At 47.2% G+C, this 23,595-nt stretch overlaps 3 protein-coding genes across 7 annotated transcripts in view; all 3 read left to right on the top strand.

Moving 5' to 3' along the window:
• Positions 1–23,595, top strand: part of LOC142466363 (uncharacterized) — a 790,214-nt gene that overhangs the window by 438,678 nt on the left and 327,941 nt on the right. The window lies entirely within an intron of this gene.
• LOC142466695 (uncharacterized) overlaps positions 1–23,595 on the top strand; it is a 431,792-nt gene that overhangs the window by 233,003 nt on the left and 175,194 nt on the right. The window lies entirely within an intron of this gene.
• The window catches only part of LOC142466701 (uncharacterized), a 29,881-nt gene continuing 15,337 nt past the window's right edge, over positions 9,052–23,595 (top strand). For 2 of the 3 annotated variants that reach the window (XM_075572017.1, XM_075572018.1), the window contains exon 1: positions 9,053–9,203. The gene's annotated coding sequence lies outside the window, so the exon portion shown is untranslated. Of the gene's footprint in view, positions 9,204–23,595 lie in introns of all 3 variants that reach the window. The other variant, XM_075572019.1, reaches the window with a different exon arrangement.

The following is a 23,595-nucleotide window of genomic DNA, read 5'->3' as shown; positions in this document are numbered from 1 at the left end:
CTGATACAATCCGTGCGGGACCCACCCCACGTAGAGGTGGAGGCCTCGCAGTTGCCGTCACTGGATCCGTGGATCCCATCAGCATCACTGCGCGCCCGGGTGTCGACACACCCGGCAGGTACCCAACTAAGTGCACCAACCATACATGGGCAAGTGGGGGCAGCGTTGTCTCACACACGGGTGGGTGATTGATCCGATGGACACTGGGATGGTCCGGTACCTGGAGCAGCTTAGTTCATTGGGGTAAACTCCACTGGGGTGTGGGCACGGTCCTGCGAGGCCTGTGAGTGGGTATCACCTTTATTATTGGTTCTCTGATGTGTACTGTAAACTATTATTGTTTTAACCTGTGTATTCTTTATTGTCCTGTAACAGGGTCATTCCACACAGTAGAATCCCATTACAGGTGGAGGCGCTACCGAGCATCAACTCAGGTACACCCCAGGTTCCCAGCAGCTGAGGCTCCAGTTTCTTGTGAGCCACAGGTATTGCATTGCATCACACTGACAGGGTTGCCACCTCTCCGGGTTTCACCCGGAGACTTAGGGTTTGGCATCCCCTTCTCCAGGCTACGGGTTTGTTCCTGAAATCTCCAGTAGGGCGGGTGGTCTGGACGGCAGTGAACAGTGGCGCGCTTACGTGAATGAGTGCTTTAAGCTGATCAGAAAACAGAATAACTTGCTGCAGCCTTGTGTAGGATGGGGAGGGTTGTGGTTACCACAGCTCTGCATTGATTGGTTGAATCATTATGATGTCAATTTTACACGGGATTCTGGGACTTGTAGTTCACATATCTGTAAATAAAATTGTAAAGGAAGATAAGCAGGACTACAAATCCCAGAAGACTCTGCAGACGAGAGATCACATGACAAGAGACGGCCAATCTCAATCAGTGCAGTTGCGGAGAGAGAAAGAGACAGAGGCTTAGGCTGCATCTACAGTATAGAAGCACAGACAGTGCTCCTCCGCGCTGACGCTGTGGCTCGCCTGCTCAATCAGGAGCGATAACATGGACTAGCAGGCGAGCCAGCGTGCGCGATCGGAGGCGGGGCACTGACGTCACTGGGCCAATAACCCAAGAAGCACCGACGTCAACATCATGGTGCCAACGTCGTCACGCTGCTTCGCTCTGATTGGGTGTTTCAGCCGACAGCACGCTTGGGAACAATTGCAGCTGTCGGCTGAAAATCCCAGCTCTTCAGCGCGCATGCAGACGCTCGCGGAAGCCCCTTCTGAACACATCCTCTTTGAGGATGATGGTCTCATTACGGAGCGTCCGCACTGCTCAGTGCTGTCGGTGCTTCTATTGACGCAGCTTTTGTATGTTGGGAGAGACCTCACAGACAGACATGTGAGGTGATTGCACACACAGAAAGGACACACAGCCCCTCACATCTGTCCCTCCCATTGCAGGGGCACACAGCCCCTCACATCTGTCCCTCCCACTGCATAGGGACACAGACAGAAAGGACACACAGTCCCTCGCATCTGTCCCTCCCACTGCAGGGAGAAACAGACAGGAAACTTACATCTGTCCCTCCCACTGCAAGGAGAAACAGACAGGACACACAGTCCCTTACATATGTCCCTTCCACTGTAGAGACACAGACAGGACACACAGTCCCTCACATCTGTCCCTCACACTGCAGGGACACACAGACAGGACACACAGTCCCTCACATCTGTCCCTCCCACTACATGGAGACACAGACAGGACCCACAGTCCCTCACATCTGTCCCTCCCACTGCAGAGACACAGACAGGACACACAGTCCCTCTGTGAGGAATCAGGGATCGCGGCGCCCGCGCCCTGGTTCCTCTGCTGATATATTCCCTCCTGCTGCCGTGGCGCGCATCCCTCGCCAGCGCCACTCACCTCCGTCGGTTCTGGGGGTTCCCCGTCGTCCTCTGCGTTCCCGGTTTCCAGCAGTACCTCACGCGGCCGCCATGTTGCTCGGGCGCGCGCCTGAACAGCGCGCGCCGGGCGAAGTTAATTTATTCACTGCTCTGGCAGTGAAGACCCGCCCCCAACACAGGAATATGATCTCCTGTCAAGACAAGAGTCCTCACCTGCCTGCCAATCAAGGGAACCTATCCAGGATGGCTCCACGCAGTCCTCCAGGTCTGCCTTCACTTCTGATTGGTCATCCACACTTTATAATGCCAGTCCTTCCTATCATTCATTGCTCGACATAGTTTTCACTTGGATTACTACTCTGGCGTTTTCTCTCTCATTCACTCAGGTTACGACTTGGCTTGGCGGACGTCTCTCTCTGGCTCTAGACCCCTGCTTGGACAAACGACCTTCCAGAATTCTCCAATCCCAGACCTTGGCTAACGGCAATGACAACGGCATTTCTACACCGGTACCGGCAAGTATTGCTAGCTAAATACACCTGGCCTGGCAACGCCAAAATCACCACACTCCGGACACGCTCCCTTTGCTGCGGGTGCGTGCTTCTATACGTTCCTCACCTCAGTGAAAGGAACGGGTCTGGTCTGCGGGCAGCACCGGCGTAACATTATGTCGAGCCCACAAGACGCAGACCAGACTGTGGACTCTATGATGACGGCCATGTACCAACAAATACAGGCCTTAACGGATCAAGTGGCTCTCCTCTCCCAACAGGTATCGGACCGCCCTTTACAGGCTCCGCCTGCGGCTGCACCCCCGGCGCAGCCTGACTTATCTTCCACTTCATTTTCAGTTCCGAAGATTCCGGCTCCAAGGCCCTACGCAGGGGATCCACACGCCTGTCGTGGCTTTCTCAACCAGTGCGAGATCCAGTTCGAGATGGCTCCCCAGCTGTATGCTACTGGCCGGAAAAAGGTAGCCTACGTATATAGTCTGCTCACAGGTAATGCACTGGCATGGGCCTCTCCGATCTGGGAACTATGCCCTGATATTACCCGCGATTACGCGGCCTTCAGACGGGACTTTCGACAGGTTTTTGATATCCCCGCACATCAAGAGACTGCTTCTGATACCCTGCTAGAGCTTACACAGGGACGTCGGCCTGTGGGTCAATACGCCTTGGAATTCAGAACCGTAGCAGCTGAGACTCATTGGGGTCAGGAGGCTTTAGTCGCCATCTTCTGGAAAGGTCTATCGGAGTCTCTGAAGGATGAACTTGCTTCCCACACCAGGCCAGAGTTACTGGAGGATCTCATCACCCTGGCTACTCGTATGGATCAGCGCCTTCAGGTACGCCGCGCTCAGCGTCAGCTTCCCCGGGCTACGCCTTTCCGTGCTTCCTTTTCCAGGTTCTCTACTAACCAGAGACCCGTCGTATCCCCGTTACCGGCGCTGGAGGCTCCAGAGCCGATGCAACTTGGAGTTCAGCAACCTCGGGTACCGTCACGACAACTTCGCTCTACTGGGGAATCGTGCCATCATTGCGGAGTTTCTGAGCAGCGTACCCGTAACCATCCTCCATCTCCGGGAAACGACTAAGCCCAGTGAGTACGAAGGGGCGCTCTCTGGGTACTGAATCTCCTTGTCCCCCTCCCAGAAGGGAACTTCCCAAAAGATTCACTATTCCCGTCTCCCTTTCAGGACCGACTTTCCGCACCTCCACTGCTGCATTTATCGATTCCGGCGCAGGAGGGAATTTCATAGATCAAACCTTTTCTGAGCAAAATCAAATTCCGCTTTCCAGGAAGGACTCTCCCGTTGCCTTGGTCGGGATTGATAATCGACCTCTCACCCCGGTTTATATCTCCTTAGAGACCGGACCTATCACCCTTTCTACTCATTCTCACAAAGAGACTCTGGGTTTTGATGTCATTCATGCCCCAGGAACACCTATCACGCTTGGCTTGCCCTGGTTACAGAAGCATAATCCACTCATCGATTGGGTGTCTCCTAACCCTATTAACTGGAGGTCAAGGTCAGAGAAACCTTTTTCCTCTATCAAGCAACCATCCTTTCTATTAGCCAATACATCAAGTTCTCTGAGGGAGTTGCCTTCTCCATACGCCGAATTCTTGGACGTTTTCAGCAAGGCTCAGTCTGAACTTCTACCTCCTCATCGTTCCTACGATTGTCCGATTGATCTGGTACCTGGTTATACCTTGCCGAAAGCCAAATCTTATCCTCTCTCGTTGCCCGAGACCAAAGCTATGGACGAATATATTCGTGAGAATCTTAAGCGGGGCTTCATACGTCATTCCAATTCTGCGGGGGTTGGATTCTTCTTTGTCAAAAAGAAAGATGGTACTCTCAGACCATGTATTGATTACCGGGGTCTGAACCATATCATGGTGAAGAATCGTTATCCACTCCCACTCATCTCCGAACTCTTTGATAGACTTCAGGGGGCCAATCTCTTTACTAAACTGGATCTCCGTGGGGCATACAACCTCATCCGCATCCGGGAGGGCGATGAATGGAAGACTGCCTTCAACACCCATAGCGGATACTACGAATATCTAGTGATGCCCTTCGGGTTATGCAACGCACCGGCAGTTTTTCAGGACTTCATCAATGACATCTTTCGAGACGTTCTTAATATATTTGTCATTGTATACCTGGATGACATCCTTATTTTTTCTCAAAACTTACAGGATCATATCATCCATACGAAGTTTGTGCTTTCACGCCTCCGCGAGAACCGGTTGTTTGCTAAAATGGAGAAATGCATTTTTCATCAGTCTACCACTTCTTTTCTCGGATACATCATCTCCAACAAAGGTTTGGCCATGGACCCAGAGAAGCTAAAGGCCGTCGTGGATTGGCCACAACCCAATTCCCTCAAATCTGTTCAACGGTTTTTGGGTTTTTCTAATTATTACCGGAAGTTTATCCGCAACTTTTCCACCATTGTCGCTCCTATCACGGCACTGACCAAAAAAGGTGCAGACCCTTCATCTTGGTCTCCAGAAGCTGTCACGGCATTCGAGACACTGAAACAAACTTTTGTCTCTGCTCCCATCCTTCGACACCCTAACACGAATTTCCCCTTCACCTTAGAGGTTGACGCTTCGGACTGTGGGGCTGGGGCGGTTCTGTCGCAGAAATTTTCTTCCCAGGATAAACTTCATCCTTGTGGGTTTTTCTCCAAAAGATTTTCATCGGCAGAGAGGAATTATGACGTGGGCAATAGGGAACTTTTGGCCGTCAAAATGGCTCTTCAAGAATGGAGACATCTTCTGGAGGGGTCAAAAGAGCCATTCACCATCCTTACGGACCATAAGAACTTATTGTACATTGAGAATGCCCGTCGCTTAGGTCCTCGCCAAGCTCGCTGGTCGTTATTTTTCTCTAGATTCAATTTTGTTCTCTCATACATTCCCGGCACTAAGAACGTCAAGGCGGATGCTCTCTCCCGGCAATACTCTTCTGAAGAGAGATCAGAGAAAACCACTGAGTCCATCCTCCCTAAACAAAGAATCTTAGCAGCTGTGGCATTCAAGAATCTGGAGAAGTTCATCAAGTCTCGAGAGAATCTCCCGTCCGGTCTTGTGGTTCCTAAAGACTCTTTGTATGTGGAACCCAAATTTATCCCTGAAATACTGGACTGGGGACACGCCGTCCGTTCGGCAGGGCATCCTGGATTCAAGAAAACCTTGGACCTCATCCGTTGTACCTTTTGGTGGCCCAATATGGCTAAAACCATTCTGGAATTTACACGGTCCTGTCCGGTATGTGCGCGTAACAAGATTCCTCGTCAGAAACCTCAGGGTCTTCTCTTACCTTTACCTATTCCGGAGCGTCCCTGGTCCCACATTTCGATGGATTTTATTGTGGAGTTGCCTAGGTCGAATGGCATGAATACCATTCTTGTGGTAGTAGATCGGTTTTCCAAGATGGCACACTTTATCCCTCTCAAAGGATTACCCTCCTCACCCGCCCTTGCGGATATTTTTGCCAAAGAGATTTTCCGGATCCATGGGATTCCCACATCCATCGTGTCCGATCGGGGTTCCCAGTTCGTCTCCAAGTTCTGGAGAAATTTCACCAAGAGACTAGGTATCTCGTCTTCCTTTTCTTCTGGATATCACCCTCAATCCAACGGACAGACCGAGAGGGTTAATCAATCCCTCGAGAAATACTTAAGGTGCTTCGTCTCTAATTCTCAGGATGACTGGGCAGAATTACTTATCTGGGCTGAGTACGCATTCAATTCTTCCAGGAATGAGTCCACCCACGAGACTCCCTTCTTTATCAACTACGGATTCCATCCGGCTCGCCTACCTATTACTAAAGAATCCTCTGGGGTACCAGCCGTGGACGAACATATTGCTCTCCTACAAGACTCTTGGTCCAGAATACAATCTGCATTACAAAAAGCATCCTTGACATCTAAAAATCAGGCTGATCGTCACCGTCGTCCGGCACCCGAATACAAACCCGGGGACAAGGTTTGGCTATCATCCAAGAACATCCGTCTCAAAACGCCTTCCCTCAAATTGGCTCCTAGGTTCCTGGGTCCCTTTTCCATTTTGGAGCAGGTTAATCCGGTTTCTTTTCGACTCCAACTTCCTCAAAGCATGAGAATTCCGAATGTCTTTCACACCTCACTTCTCAAACCTTTTATCTCCAGTAGCCTCTTTCCGGATCACACTTCGAAACCAGATCCTGTGATTTTACAGGGTAACGAAGAGTATGAAATATAGGCTCTACTGGATTCCCGTCTTTCAAGAGGTAAAGTCCACTTCTTGGTCCACTGGAGAGGTTTTGGACCCGAAGAGAGGTCATGGGTACCCCTGAAAGATATTCATGCTCCAGGACTCCTCAAATGCTTTCGTAAGAAGTTTCCATCAAAACCATGGAAGGATCGTCCTGAGGCCGATCCTGAAGGGGGGGGTACTGTGAGGAATCAGGGATCGCGGCGCCCGCGCCCTGGTTCCTCTGCTGATATATTCCCTCCTGCTGCCGTGGCACGCATCCCTCGCCAGCGCCACTCACCTCCGTCGGTTCTGGGGGTTCCCCGTCATCCTCGGCGTTCCCGGTTTCCAGCAGTACCTCACGCGGCCGCCATGTTGCTCGGGCGAAGTTAATTTATTCACTGCTCTGGCAGTGAAAACCCGCCCCCAACACAGGAATATGATCTCCTGTCAAGACAAGAGTCCTCACCTGCCTGCCAATCAAGGGAACCTATCCAGGATGGCTCCACGCAGTCCTCCAGGTCTGCCTTCACTTCTGATTGGTCAGCCACACTTTATAATGCCAGTCCTTCCTATCATTCATTGCTCGACATAGTTTTCACTTGGATTACTACTCTGGCGTTTTCTCTCTCATTCACTCAGGTTACGACTTGGCTTGGCGGACGTCTCTCTCTGGCTCTAGACCCCTGCTTGGACAAACGACCTTCCAGAATTCTCCAATCCCAGACCTTGGCTAACGGCAACGACAACGGCATTTCTACACCGGTACCGGCAAGTATTGCTAGCTAAATACACCTGGCCTGGCAACGCCAAAATCACCACACTCCGGACACGCTCCCTTTGCTGCGGGTGCGTGCTTCTATACGTTCCTCACCTCAGTGAAAGGAACGGGTCTGGTCTGCGGGCAGCACCGGCGTAACACCCTCACACTGCAGGGAGACACAAACAGAACACACAGTCCCTCACATCTGTCCCTCCCACTGCAGGGGGACAAAGACAGAAAGGATCCACAGTCCCTCCTACTGTCTCTGTACGTTCTCCCTACCTACCAATTAGACTGTAAGCTCCTCGGGGCAGGTACTCCTCTTCCGAAATGTTACTTTTATGTCTAAAGCACCTATTCCCATGATCTGTTATTTATATTATCTGTTATTTATTTGATTACCACATGTATTACTACTGTGAAGCCCTATGTACACTAATGGCGCTATATAAATAAAGACATACAATACAATACAATACATCTGTCCATCTCACTGCAGAGTGACAGAGAGAATGGACCCACAGAAGCTTATATCTGTCCCTCACACATCAGGGTGACACAGACAGAAAGGATATTGTCACTCACACCTGTCCTTCCTACTGCAGAGTTATATACACAGAAAGGACACATAGTCCCTCCTACTGCCGGGGGACACAGAGAATGGACCCACGGTCTCTCAAATCTGTACCTCCCACTGCAGGGTGACTGAGAGAGAGGACCAATAGCAGCTTACATCTGTACACCTGTCCCTCACATATCAGGGTGACACAGACAGAAAGGACATCGTCCCTCCCACTGCCTCAAATCTATTCTCCCAGTGAAGCGTGACATGAACAGAAATGCCCACAGTCCCTCACATCGGTCACTCCTACTGCAGGGTGATACAGAAAGGAAGGACCCACAGTCCCTCTTACTGCAGTGTAACACAGACTCCCAGTCCCTGACATCTGTCCCTCCCATTGCAAGGTGGCAGAGACAGAAAGGACTCGGTCCCTGACATCTGTTCATCACACTTCAGGGTGACACGACAGGACACACAGCCCCACACATCTATTCCTCCCGCTGCATGTGACACTAAAAGAAATACCCACAGTCCCTCTCTTCTGTCCCTTTGTGTCAGAAAGGACACCATATTTCATACCTATCCCTCCAACAGCAGGGTGACAACTATCAATATGGCTGAGTGGCGTCAAATGGCGCTCGTTGCCATGCCAACAGGAACGTCACGTGCCCGTTGCCATGACAATGAGACGCCACATGATGTCTCGACATCATGCAGTGCCACGTGGTCATGGCAACTTGACGCCGTGTGACGTTACATAGTGTCCCGTTGTCAAGACAACAGTGTCATTTAAAAAAAAAATCTCCAGTTTGGCCGTCAGTCGAAGGTGGCAACCCTGATCACAATTAATGTAGCCACACATCTCCCAGGGGGTGAGGGGGAAATTGCGTTACAGTTTTATTACAGCCTCCGGGGTTATGTCATATCCAGGTTACCTCCTTCATATCAACATTGGCCAAAAGGAGGAACTAAAGCAGCTTTACTGAAATATATTAAGGACAAGGAGGAGCATACACATCTACATGCAGAAGAAACTATCTTTCCCTAGCACAGTGCCTGGGAAATGTTACTGTCTTGTTTCTAATCTACACAGTATGTGACACGTGATCCGTTTTGAAGGTCTAAAAACTACAACTCCCATGATCCTCTTAGTGTGAGCATGCACAGTAGGACACGGAGCTGTGGCCTGGATGTAGTCAGTGTCTCCACTTCCCGGACAGAGAAGACATGAAGAAATAGCGGTGGAGGAAGCACACAGGAGCCTTTTCTGTAAGTAACTTACTTTGTATTCAAAGCATCAGAGCAGGTATATGCAAACACGTGGTGTTTCAGTACAGACACGTCCTCTCCTCAGACCATACACCTTACTGCAATAGTGGTGAATATATACAACAAAGCGCTCTTACCTATTAAAATACTGGAGTGCTAACTACCAATACATGAAGGAGTTTGCAAAACCTCGCTCTGAACTCTATAACCGTAAATGGTTTAGGTCGCGTGCTGCCAGGGATAAACACATGGACAAAAGGGATATGTGTGTAAGAGACACACAAAAAGATCCCCACTAGGGCGCACCACAGACCTGAGTGGTATTAGATCATGGTCTATAGATGCGCTAAACATACAACATATATACTTTATTAATAATTTTAAATTTTACCTTAAAAAACCCGGAAGCTACTGATATTGCTAAGGTGTCAGGCCTCTCAGTAAATCAGAAGGTATATCTTCTTGTATGCCACTATCACTGATACTCCTCTTGAAAAGTCCCTTTGGATGAGGTATTAATATACCTTTATATATACCATATTATGTAAAGAGGAAAATAAATCAGTAATGATGGCTAGGTATACACAAATAAGTTGCTCAATGTTGGTGAATGGATAGTGATAACTTATTGGAAGCTTGTCCCATAATTATTGGTATAGGGATGCACCTATTCTATGGGTATATGAGTCTTAGAAATACTCTTGACATGTGCTGTGTAGATATAATGCTAGTGTTTAGACAGCCATACCATTTCAACACATACATTGGTAAGTATGCGCATAGAGAATCACGCTATATCTATCAGACTCCACGTGATGGTAGTTGTGTAACTCCTGGCTGCTATTTCTGATGTTAATACTCTGAAGTATATCTACAGCTGCTGCTCCCAGACACATCCCATTGTGTATTGCATTTAGCAGGTACGTGATGTGGCATGAGAAGTATATTATCACTCACAGTGGTGCCACTATGTAATCACGTAGTTGGAGATTTTGTCCTGCAATAGTGCCAGATAGAGCTACACCTAATATTGTGTGCTTGTGTGGTAAAATTACTGCAGCTTAGAAACACAATATGTGTTCGTGTCTATGCTGTAGTGATGGATCAAGCAGTGTGGTCAATAGTTTATATTATTATCATATCCTATATTCGATCGTGCATCCGTCAGTGCAGTGGAGTGTGACCGTGGTCACGTGTTGATAATGCTCGCGAGACAGCAGCATTAGTACAAAAATCAATACTGTTGCGTGGACACAGTGAGTATCTTCCTGCAGGTATGTGTTGCTAATGTATTGCAATGGTATACTAGCACTGATTTATGCCAACATGTAGCGATAGCCGTCAATAACAGCAGTGCAGCTTAATCATCTACTGGAGACCGCACGCCAACTACCAGCCATATGAACGTCAGTGCTGGCTTTATTTGTGTAACATACAGTGTACCATACAATGGTATGGCGGTGTTAGGACGCGCGGCTGTGTTAACATGTGGGTGGCCTCCCGCAGGATAGCGTTATTCATATGCCGGTCAACACTTATTGCAGGATCAAAATATCTATCACTTTTACTGAGAATAGTAGCAAAGTTTAAGCAGTATGTAGACCCTTAGAGTAGCTTCATATTTAAACGTAACATTATTAAACCCGACGTGAAGTCCGTTTCGTTGCCTACTGCGACTTCATCCACCCCAGTCTCCAGTAGATGATTAAGCTGCACTGCTTTTATTGACGGCTATCGCTACATGTTGGGATAAATCAGTGCTAGTATACCATTGCAATACATTAGCAACACATACCTGCAGGAAGATACTCACTGTGTCCACGCAACAGTATTGATTTTTGTACTAATGCTGCTGTCTCGCGAGCATTATCAACACGTGACCACGGTCACACTCCACTGCACTGACAGATGCACGATCGAATATAGGATATGATAATAATATAAACTATTGACCACACTGCTTGATCCATCACTACAGCATAGACACGAACACATATTGTGTGTCTAAGCTGCAGTAATTATACCACACGAGCACACAATATTAGGTGTAGCTCTATCTGGCACTATTGCAGGACAAAATCTCCAACTACGTGATTACATAGTGGCACCACTGTGAGTGATAATATACTTCTCATGCCACATCACGTACCTGCTAAATGCAATACACAATGGGATGTGTCTGGGAGCAGCAGCTGTAGATATACTTCAGAGTATTAACATCAGGAATAGCAGCCAGGAGTTACACAACTACCATCACGTGGAGTCTGATAGATATAGCGTGATTCTCTATGCGCATACTTACCAATGTATGTGTTGAAATGGTATGGCTGTCTAAACACTAGCATTATATCTACACAGCACATGCCAAGAGTATTTCTAAGACTCCTATACCCATAGAATAGGTGCATCCCTATACCAATAATTATGGGACAAGCTTCCAATAAGTTATCACTATCCATTCACCAACATTGAGCAACTTATTTGTGTATACCTAGCCAGCATTACTGATTTATTTTCCTCTTTACATACAGTAATATGGTATATATAAAGGTATATTAATACCTCATCCAAAGGGACTTTTCAAGAGGAGTATCAGTGATAGTGGCATACAAGAAGATATACCTTCTGATTTACTGAGAGGCCTGACACCTTAGCAATATCAGTAGCTTCCGGGTTTTTTAAGGTAAAATTTTTAATTATTAATAAAGTATATATGTTGTATGTTTAGCGCATCTATAGACCAGGATCTAATACCACTCAGGTCTGCAGTGCGCCCTAGTGGGGATCTTTTTGTGTGTCTCTTACACACATATCCCTTTTAACTACCAATACAGCAAGAACTTTTGTGACAATAATAGTGCACTGTGATATAAACCAAAACGTGCCTAAAATGCTACAAAAAACAACAACGATATTGGATATGAGTGAGAGCGGACTCTGCTCACATATGAGATAACCTAATATTTAATGCACAGTGACCAGCAAAAAAGGGAAAACTTTGTGAATTAATAAGCGTGCCCTGTGATAAAACCTAAAATACTACAACCAACGACAATACTTAATGAGATTGATACTGATGATTGGGAAATAACTATACTCGCATAAGTGATACCCAATACAAAGTCCACAGTGTATATCAATGTGACAAGTTTCAAACACAAACAATACTTATTAATGTGTTGCAAAATTCCAAATATCACATAAGTAAAAAATGGAATGGCAGCCAAGAGACAATACAACAAGTCTATCCAAATGACTTGTAAACCTTAATATAAAAATAGGAGGACACTATGTCCTTGGCGCAAATTAAGGTATAAATACCACTCCCGAGCAGGTGTAGTATATCAGTCCAGGTAATGAGTCTTGATACTGTAAATGTTCAATCTCCTCCAGATATAGCAGAGCTGTAAATCAAGAGAAAAAGAAAAAAGACCATTGCGCAGTAACTTCTTAAATTTAGAACACTACAGAATCCCTTGAGATTGCCTACTTACAGCAAAATAAAAGATATAATGCTTCAATTGGTATCTTTAATCTTGATCAGGGGATGTACCAAAAACCTCGTGTTCAAAGTCTCCTCCGAACCGATCAATGCCCATGCAATAAACAAATATACATGGCACACAACCAAAAGAACATTGATTTATTTAAAAAAAGCTGTGTGTGCTGTGCACGCGCATAGTAAGTGAAACTTCTTTGACTTTTGTCACAGAAATTGTATTTGTATTGGTGATGTTTTAATTAAAAATCAAAATACAATTTCATTGACAAAACGCAAATAAATTTGACTTAGAACATGCGTACACATCCCTTGTATTTGCACTAAGCGTGAATTCCTCGTGTGTGCGTGACTGTGTGTGTGTGCGTGACTGTGTGTGTGTGCGTGTGACTGTGTGACTGTGCGTGTGACTGTGCGACTGTGCGTGTGACTGTGCGACTGTGCGTGTGACTGTGCGTGTTACTGTGTGACTGTGTGTGACTGTGCGCGTGACAGTGCGTGTGCACGCGACTGACTGTGCGCGCGACTGACTGTGCGTGTGACTGTGTGTGTGTGCGTGTGACTGTGTGTGTGTGCGTGACCATGTGCGTGTGTGTGTGACCGTGTGCGTGCGTGTGACCGTGTGACGTATGCGCAGCCCCCCTGCACCTCACACATCCCCCTAACCTATTCACAGTCAGTGTGTGTATGTCAGTCAGTGTGTGTGTATGTCAGTCAGTGTGTGTGTATGTGTCAGTGTGTGTGCATGTGTGTCAGTCAGTGTGTGTGTATGTGTCAGTGTGTGTGCATGTGTGTCAGTCAGTGTGTGTGTATGTGTGTCAGTCAGTGTGTGTGTGTGTATGTGTGTCAGTCAGTGTGTGTGTCTGTGTGTGTATATATGTATGTGTGTGTGTCTGTCACTGTATGTGTGTCTCTCTTTCTGTGTCCTGCCCCCTCTCTCCTGACTCCTCCCCCCCCCCCCTCACAGACAGGCAGAGCTGCGGACTCGCGGCGGCTCTGCCTGAGACTCTCCTCCCTCCCCCCCCCCTCACAGACAGGCAGAGCTGCGGACCCGCGGCGGCTCTGCCTGAGACTCTCCTCCCCCCCCCCCCTCACAGACAGGCAGAGCTGCGGACCCGCGGCGGCTCTGCTTGAGACTCCTACTCCCCTCACAGACAGGCAGAGCTGCGGACCCGCGGCGGCTCTGCCTGAGTCTCTCCTCGCCCCCCCCCACCCCCCGGCGAGACGCGGCCGCACCGGGCACCGGGCAGATACCTAATAAAGGCCCCCCCCTCCGGAAGTGCTGCGTGGGCAGAGGCAGTGTCGGCGGGGAAGGGGGGCAGTGTGTCATCGTCAGCGGGAGCTGGCTTGGTGCTGTGGGGAACGCAGCTCACTCTACCCCCCCCCCCCCCCCGTTCCATGCCTCGGCCGAGGGAGGTCAGCAGGAGTGGCGGCAATTAAATTTTGAGGGCTGCCGCCGCCGCATGTCAGCGGGTGGGGGGAGCAGAGCTCGTTATGAGCTGCGGCGGCGGATACCCTCCATGATCCCTGGGCTCCTCTCCTCGACCCCGGCGGCGCTGAGTCAGCGGGACGCAGGAAAGCGGAGGTAGGGAGGAGAGAGGCTGCGCAGCATGTCAGCGGCCGTTAGGAGCGGCGGCTATCGCCGCCGCATATGTCATGGTGTGTGGGGGGTGTGGGGCTGGGTGGGGTGTGGGGGGTGATTAGGAGCGGCGCCGGCGGCTATCGCCGCCGCCGCCGCATCTGATTTGTGGAGCGGGTGTGATGTCAGTGTTGGGGTCGGGCTGAGCCAGAACACAGCCCGGCCTCAACTGCCAGCACTGACGTCACATCCGTTTCATTTCTGTCTCCACAATTCTTTTTTGCCCCATCACGAATGAGGTGCCACTAAGGAAGTTTCACTTCAAAAAAAAAAGCACAAGACATATAACACTCACATTGTAGCATGTCTTGGACCGTAATACTAGAATGCCGTCCGCAGCTTTGAGAGTCTGGGATCCTGTGCAGACTGCCAAGGTAAGTTTAACACTCTCTCCCTTCGCGCTCGCAACCAGAGTGAACAACGTCCCTGATGTCGGCGCTGGTTGGGGAATCCCTCCTCTTGCTACCTAACGGACGGTTACTGCTAGGCTACACCCTATGCATGTCCGTTTCATGTCCGCAAATGTCACTTCGTCAGAGGTATGGAGCACTTCTATTCGACCATGCTATTTAAAGCATTTGAAAATGAACCCTTTCCTCTCTTGGTCGTAATGGCGGAGGTGGCGGGGCAATGATCAAATCGTATATAACAAGAATACATTAAAATATAATTTTCCACCAGTGATGGCTACAATACTGCCTTTCTTAATTGGAAAGATATCTTGCTGAAGGAAAAAGAGCTGATAATAAATTACACAACAATAATATACTTATCAATGCACTCAGAGAACCCTAAAATAACTATAATCTAGAAATTGCACATTTATCAGTAAATGAATTTGGGTTAATTTTTGGTACAGACATATAGAAAAAATGAAGGGAAAAAATAGAGAGAATATACACAAGGAGCCACTATATATATTTTCTTTATTTATTTTGAGAAAAGACGCCAGATCGAACTCAATATTCAATCCTTCGGAGGTCATTGTTCTCAAGGTATAAATCCAGCAAAAGCTCCTGCTGGTGCTGGCGAGGCACAGCGTGAGCGTGCCTCAGCACGGGAGGATGGTGTATGGACACAGCCTTAGGGTCCTGATCCTCCTCACGAAGTGAGCTCCAGCAGGAGGGTCTCACCTGAATGTCTCAGGGTCCTGTGGCCTGGTCCCAGGCCGTAGGATGCTGCTTGGTAGTCCGGTCACCAACGCAGTACTAATACTCTAATGGGGAGACTCCCTGTCTGGGGCCTTCTCTGCAACACTGATCTGTGGTGGCTCAGGGCCTTGGGGGTAGTCCCTAGGAGTAGCCCAGGAGCCACTTGCTCCCTGGACACTACCTGCTCTCTTGCTGGCTCCCGCGACTGACTTGTGGGCTCTTGTCCTAGAGGATATTCTCCTCCCTTCTGGTTCCGGCTCTTACGAATGCGTATTATCCTCGCAGCGCCACCTACAAGATAGCCGCTGCATTGGCTATGTTCTGCGCATGCCCAATGTAGCCTGCGGCACCACCTGCAAGATGGCCACTGCTCTGCTCGCGTCCTGCGCGTGCACCAAGTCTTGCACATGCGCGATAGCTTTGAAAATGGCAGCCGCCTGCCCCGGAGCATCGGAGCGGTTTCTCGACCCAGAGACAGGGTAAGGGGACCCTGCTACGTCCTCCCCCTGGTGGAGAATTCAACGTCTCGCTTGAGAACAACATATATACAGGCTTTTATAGCATGAATATATATTTCACAATTTATATAAACCACGGTATAACTGACACATACTTAAATGGCATTCAACACTTCAAGTTAGAATCACCATAATGGAGGCTAGCTTGCACCGAAACGACTACTGAGATTCATAGTGGGGTGCCCCTAACGAATCTTAAGCCATCCTCATTGGAGGGCGCCTCGATCTTTGGCTCTGACGAACTTCTTCATGGTCGGAGAAGGCTACCATCAGCTTGAGGCCCTGGCCCTCTCATAGAGTGAATGTCATTAACACCCTTTGGGGTGATGATAGGACTTTTTGGGTCCAGAGACCGACTTGTAGAGGCCACTGGAGTGGGGGCCTGACTGATCTGACCATTATCCGCTTCTTGTTCTTTTGCGGCCCACCAGTTTCCATGGGTATTTGCTGAAGTACCTTCAATTGGATCCTGGTTTTCTTCCACTGAATCTCGCTGGAATCTTCCAGTTTCATGGAAGGCAGTATGGGCGACGGATCAGGTTCACTTCCTCCCACTTAAGGGATTGGTAACAAATGATTCTGATACCAGACTTTTTTATCCGCCCCTCCAAATCCTTGATGCGATAAACAGGGAGGCCAGGCATCTGCGACTCTACCTCGAAGGAAGCCTCTCCCCATCTGTCGGCCAGTTTGTGCTTCCCCAGTATTCCTAGGTTCCGCAACAGAATCGTGTCTCCAGGCTGAAGCTCCCGATACCATACCTTACATACCAGCTCGTTGCGTCATAGCTCCAGCTCTTGGGTTATAGACATGCGCTCTGGGTGGCAGTATGCTGCAGGAAGTACCTTCGACTGACACCCCAAGGAGTCCACTGCTCTGAGTTCGGAGAAGGCGACTTTGTCTTCCACTATCACCGCTGTGGAGCACATTGCCCGGATTCCTGGGCCAGAAATTTCTTCCCACTCGCCATCGTCCGACGTTGAACTCAGTCCCGGCCTTCTGGACAGGGCATCGGCTCCGATATTCAAGGGCCCAGGCTTGTACTTCAGAGTAAACTGATAGTTAACAAAATGAAAGGGATTGGGGAGTGATCAACTAAACCATACTAATTGTATGGACGCGTGATGATGTTGTCAGCCCCTGTCATGGGGCTATTTTAATACAGTGTTTGCCAGCCATTCATTAGATATTAGCCATATATAAAATTAGTGTAGTAGCTGGGTAATGATTCCAGGAATAGTCTGGGTCTGAATAGTTGTTTGTACCGTCTATATCAAGGTATATGACATAACATCCCTGCTACTACTATATTTACTAGTCTACCGGGCTAACTAGTGAAGTGTTGGGTTTATTTGCTCACCCTGGGTGCGTGCACCTTCAGTAGCCTCTAACTCTCCAGTTTCAATGGTATATTGGAGTATTTATATATCAGAGACTTCCTTGGTAGCACGAGTGACTTTATTTAATTTATTTTTAATAGTTATCACACATTTTCTTTGGTAATATATGTTTTAAGTATATGATATTAAAGGTTATATTTTAAACATAGGTAGTGTGCATTTATGTGAATTTTCTTTGGAGTACAGGTCTCTGTACCCCTCACCCTTCTCTAAACTGATAGTTAGACAGAGTAGCCAACCACCTGTGGCTGTTGGCGTCTAACTTGGTGGAGGCCAAGAGGTCAACGGGTTGTTGTCAGTTTGCACCTCTAAGGAGACCCCGTATAGATAATTGTGAAGCTTATCTACAATAGCCCACTTGAGTGCTAGGAATTCCAATTTATGCCCTGGATAGTTCTGCTCGCTTTCCGTTAGGCTGAGACTCGCATACGATACCGGCCAGAGGCCCGTAGGGTGTTTTTGGTGTAATACTGCTCCCAGACCGTTGAAGCTGTCATCCACGTGTAGGATGTACGGTTGCCCCGGGTCTGCATAGGACAAGACAGGAGCTTCAGTGAGACTCTTCTTCAGACCTGTGAAGGCCGTCGCAGGCGGAAGTCCATTTGTTCCCTAACGGTGTTCGCAGGGTGGCGGATTTTTGCCGAGGCTCTTCTGGGTGGATCTTCAACAGATTATTGAGGACCTTGGCCTTGCTTGAGTAACTCTCTATGAATCTTCGGTAGTAACCGCAAAACCCCAGGAAGGATCGTAGCTCTATCACATTATCTGGTCTAAACCAGTTCACCACGGCGTCGACCTTAGCGGAGTCGGTAGCCACTCCTTCTGCGGACACTATGTGGCCCACATAGGTGACCGAAATGCGGCAGAAGTGACATTTGACAACTTCAGGCCTTCTTGTCACAGTCGCTCCAGAACCTTCAGAAGGGGACATTTCCGGGGATTCATATCACCAATGGTCTTTTCCATTAACCTCTGGAATGTTGCAGGTGCACCACAAATGCCTTTGGGGTCGCGGGGTGAACTGGTAAAACTACTAACGACTAACTGCCGGATAAGGCGCTGATGATCTCTTCAATCCGCGCAAGGTATATTGGTCTGGGACCGTGCGGCGGTTCAGGGTGCGGTAGTCCATGGATAGGCGCACGGATCCATTGTTCTTCTGCACTAACACAATAGGAGAGGCATATGGGCTACGGGACTCTGTTACGATACCCGCCGTCTCCATCTCCTTCAGGACATCCCTCACATTCTCCACATCTCTGGCAGCTATGCATCTGGAATGCTCCCGAAATGGAGTTGCGTCGTTCTATCGAATCGTGTATTGAGCACTCTTACTGGAGCCCTGGTGGAGAACATCTCCTTGCGTTCTGCCAGATTGTCGCTTAACCGTTTCTTCCACTCCGCTGGCAAGGGTCGATTCACCGAAGTCGAACTACAGTTCGGGAGGGGCTTCTCGCATGGTACCCGTGTTCACATGAGCCAGGGATTCTATATTGAGTAATCGGGTATATCCGACCCAGTGCTTGACCGACGTCAAACCGTATAGGGTGGGACGAGATATTCTGTATGGTCACATTAAACTGGTGGAAGTGAAGACCCCACTCCTTCATCTCTGGCACCACCTTGAACCCTCTGTTGGCGTCCTCTTGGGCGTGGTCTCTAATGAAAAGTACCAGTGCTTCATCGCAGCCTGGGTAGTTAGGCAAAGCGCTATACAAAAAAACACTAGATGGCGCTCATACACTCTAAAAAACACACAACTTAAACCATGCAGTGATATATAGTGACTAGTGATATCAAAAATAAATCAAAAATAAAGTGCATGAAGTGATAAATAGACACTCAAACCCTTAAGGACTGTTTCACGGTCCGCAAAGTAACAGGAAAAGGAATCAGGGGAGCGTCAGTGCCTAAGGAAAAAATGTGATACTCGCATAGTGCAATATGTTAACAATACACATACACAGGCAGAGCTCTCATAAGAGCACAGTGAGGCTAGATATTAATGATCACTAAGTATCAGAAATATTAGCTGTGTATGGGCATCTCTAATGACCCATACACACAGGAACATAAATAGGAGGTAGGAATCCAAAAGAGAGACACCAATCCAATACTTAAAAAATGTAGATATTTATCCAGCATTGATAAAAATTGGAGGCTTACAGGATTCCGGAAAGGTAACAGCAAGTTTGTACACATGAAGGTTCACTCGAGTCGCGTTCTCGGGATCTCTGCACGATGCTGCTTCCTCATCCGGTCTCCGACCTGCGCTGCTTCAGGGGGCCGATACGTCACTTCCGGGTTCTTCAACACGTATTGCGGACGCCACCGGAACTCCACAGCAGGCTCTCTCCCTCTGGATCTCACACGAGGGGTTACGCTCTACTAGTTTCGCCGTACGTAGTGACGGCTTCGTCAGGAGTGATGTTACCCCATAAAGAAATGCTATTTGTACCCTTTACTTAATGCTGACCTTTCCTCCTATTGGACAGCAAGTAAATTGGTGATTGACTACATATGTCCTCCCAATCTTCACAACACTGTTATACAATTAACCTTTAAAATACACAACAATGTTTATACACTTCAAAGTAAAATACATCTTTATTAATAAAAAACCCATTCTAAAAATTCACGAAGTGACCTAATATACAACTGTGCTATTTTTGGAATTGTATATAAAAATGACATAAAATCTTATAAAATCGCTCAAAAGCTAACTTCTAATATATGTTGAAACGGCGATTGTTGTATCTCAAAATAAAATAGGGAAAAAAACAATTAGTTCACAATAAGTGCATTTTCAACCTCATTTTGCAGTCTAAAGCAATTTATTGTCTAAAACGATTTATTATTGCAGTTTTTTTATAGGAAAGCACTTAGCTCAAAATCCACATTAAGACCTAATGGTACAAGTGTTTGCAAAGTGAAGATCCAGAAGCTTTCTCTTTTTTTAAGAGCAGCTTGTCTGTCTCCACCTCTCCAATGTGTCAACACTTGTTCTATAACTGTAAAAGTGAGCCCAGATGTGTCCCCATTATGTTTTTGTAAAAAATGGTTGGACAGGTGATGTGTAGTAACACCTCTCCTCACATTACCGATATGCTCAAGTATACGTATATTTATAGTTCTTGTTGTTTGGCCCACATATTGTAATCCGCATGGACAGGTGATAAGATATACCACATAATTTTTCATGCAAATCTAATTATGTGGTATATCTTATCACCTGTCCATGCGGATTACAATATGTGGGCCAAACAACAAGAACTATAAATATACGTATACTTGAGCATATCGGTAATGTGAGGAGAGGTGTTACTACACATCACCTGTCCAACCATTTTTTACAAAAACATAATGGGGACACATCTGGGCTCACTTTTACAGTTATAGAACAAGTGTTGACACATTGGAGAGGTGGAGACAGACAAGCTGCTCTTAAAAAAAGAGAAAGCTTCTGGATCTTCACTTTGCAAACACTTGTACCATTAGGTCTTAATGTGGATTTTGAGCTAAGTGCTTTCCTATAAAAAAACTGCAATAATAAATCGTTTTAGACAATAAATTGCTTTAGACTGCAAAATGAGGTTGAAAATGCACTTATTGTGAACTAATTGTTTTTTTCCCTATTTTATTTTGAGATACAACAATCGCCGTTTCAACATATATTAGAAGTTAGATTTTGAGCGATTTTATAAGATTTTATGTCATTTTTATATACAATTCCAAAAATAGCACAGTTGTATATTAGGTCACTTCGTGAATTTTTAGAATGGGTTTTTTATTAATAAAGATGTATTTTACTTTGAAGTGTATAAACATTGTTGTGTATTTTAAAGGTTAATTGTATAACAGTGTTGTGAAGATTGGGAGGACATATGTAGTCAATCACCAATTTACTTGCTGTCCAATAGGAGGAAAGGTCAGCATTAAGTAAAGGGTACAAATAGCATCTCTTTATGGGGTAACATCCCTCCTGACGAAGCCGTCACTACGTACGGCGAAACTAGTAGAGCGTAACCCCTCGTGTGAGATCCAGAGGGAGAGAGCCTGCTGTGGAGTTCCGGTGGCGTCCGCAATACGTGTTGAAGAACCCGGAAATGACGTATCGGCCCCCTGAAGCAGCGCAGGTCGGAGACCGGATGAGGAAGCAGCATCGTGCAGAGATCCCGAGAACGCGACTCGAGTGAACCTTCATGTGTACAAACTTGCTGTTACCTTTCCGGAATCCTGTAAGCCTCCAATTTTTATCAATGCTGGATAAATATCTACATTTTTTAAGTATTGGATTGGTGTCTCTCTTTTGGATTCCTACCTCCTATTTATGTTCCTGTGTGTATGGGTCATTAGAGATGCCCATACACAGCTAATATTTCTGATACTTAGTGATCATTAATATCTAGCCTCACTGTGCTCTTATGAGAGCTCTGCCTGTGTATGTGTATTGTTAACATATTGCACTATGCGAGTATCACATTTTTTCCTTAGGCACTGACGCTCCCCTGATTCCTTTTCCTAGTTAGGCAAAGCGGCCATGTACCTCACTCTCCCTGGTGAAATCTCTGTCAACCCCTTCTCAAGGTTGAAAAATTGTCCAAATCCTTCTTGGGCAGAGATCCTATAGCATTCTTCTTTGAATACAGGGTGAATCCGCAAAAATGGTAGGAGTTATTCCCGCGGTGCGCAAAGTGGGGGGCGCGACCCCCAGGGGGCACGCGATTACCGGCGGGGGGCGCGGGGTTTACAGAGGCCCCGCGTGCTTCCCGAAGGCACTTAAATTAAGTGCCGGGGGAGCTGGAGGGCCTCTGTAAACCTACTTACCTTGATTCAGCCGGCATCTGGAGACACGTCGCCATGGCAACGCGGTATTAAATGATGCCACGGGGTCATGTGACATCACGTTGCTATGGCAACGTGACATTATGACATCCAGACGCCGGGAATTAAGGTGAGGAGGAGGAGAACATCCGGCAGGGGGGCGCAGGGAAAAAAGTTTTCGCCCCCCTGAGTTATTCGACGGCTTCTTGCAGATAGGCCCGAATCAGGCCTCTCACCACATCTGTGTTGGTCTTGGGTAACTTGGGTGTTCCTGGAGCACAGGACATATCAAGGCTTCCACTACCATTGGGTGGATTTTGTTGGTATTGAGCTGCGGTATATCCAACCACACTTGAATCCTGCCATCAATGGGGTAGAAGGTAGAGCACTGCCAAAAAAGAGCAAAGGGCTGGGGCAAAGATAACTATTTATTGGGCATATCAGCCAAAAAGGCAAACACACAGATTAAAACTCTGACGCGTTTCCCGCCGTGGAGGCGCTTTATCAAATATATTATTTTTTTCTGTGTTTTTGATCTATTGTAGCAATTTTTCTTTGTTTTTAAACGACTTCTATTTCTGTTTATAATGATTTCTATTTCTGTTTATATTATCTCAATGGGGTTATTCTGTGATTTTATTAGTCTAAGAAATATATGTATCTAGACCAAGCATGTCAAACTCAAATGCTAACAAGGGCCAAATAAACAAGGTTTAAGTCTAGGTTGGCCGCAAAAAAAAAAAAAAATTTAATTTTCATAGAAACGTAGGTTTATTTAGAAAAGTACTGTGTGTGTGTGTGTGTGTGTGTGTGTGTGTGTGTGTGTGTGTGTACCTCACAAAACGAAAATAAAAACTAAAAAAGCCAGATGTGAATGACTTCTGTACCCATTAACCAGTGTCAGGATGCCCCTCTTGATTTCCAAAGCAGCAATCCCGCCTGGAATCTTACCTGATCCGTAGTCCCTCAAGGTACTATACTGGAGGGGAGGTGTTTCCTACCTGTCTTCCGATGTCCCCCGTGAGAAACTTGAGTCAGATCCGGAAGAAAGCAGAATAGGTTATTTCGATGTAGGTATAGGGCAGTTAAGATAAAAACGAGAGGCAGAGAGGGGGGGAGAGAGGGACAGGGACACAGGCACTCTCTCTCTCTCTCTCAGACACACACACAGACACACACACACACACTCAGACACACACACACACACACACACACACACTCAGATACACTCAGACAGACACACACACACAGACAAACACACACACAGAGACACACAAACACACACACACACACAGATATAGAGATGCACACACAGATCTCCTTCTGCACGTGCAGCTCACAGAGATTTGACAGGGGGGAGG

This window comes from Ascaphus truei, chromosome 15 (genome assembly GCF_040206685.1).
Source record: "Ascaphus truei isolate aAscTru1 chromosome 15, aAscTru1.hap1, whole genome shotgun sequence".
Lineage (NCBI taxonomy): Eukaryota > Metazoa > Chordata > Amphibia > Anura > Ascaphidae > Ascaphus > Ascaphus truei.
This window is presented reverse-complemented; position numbering and strand designations above follow the sequence as displayed.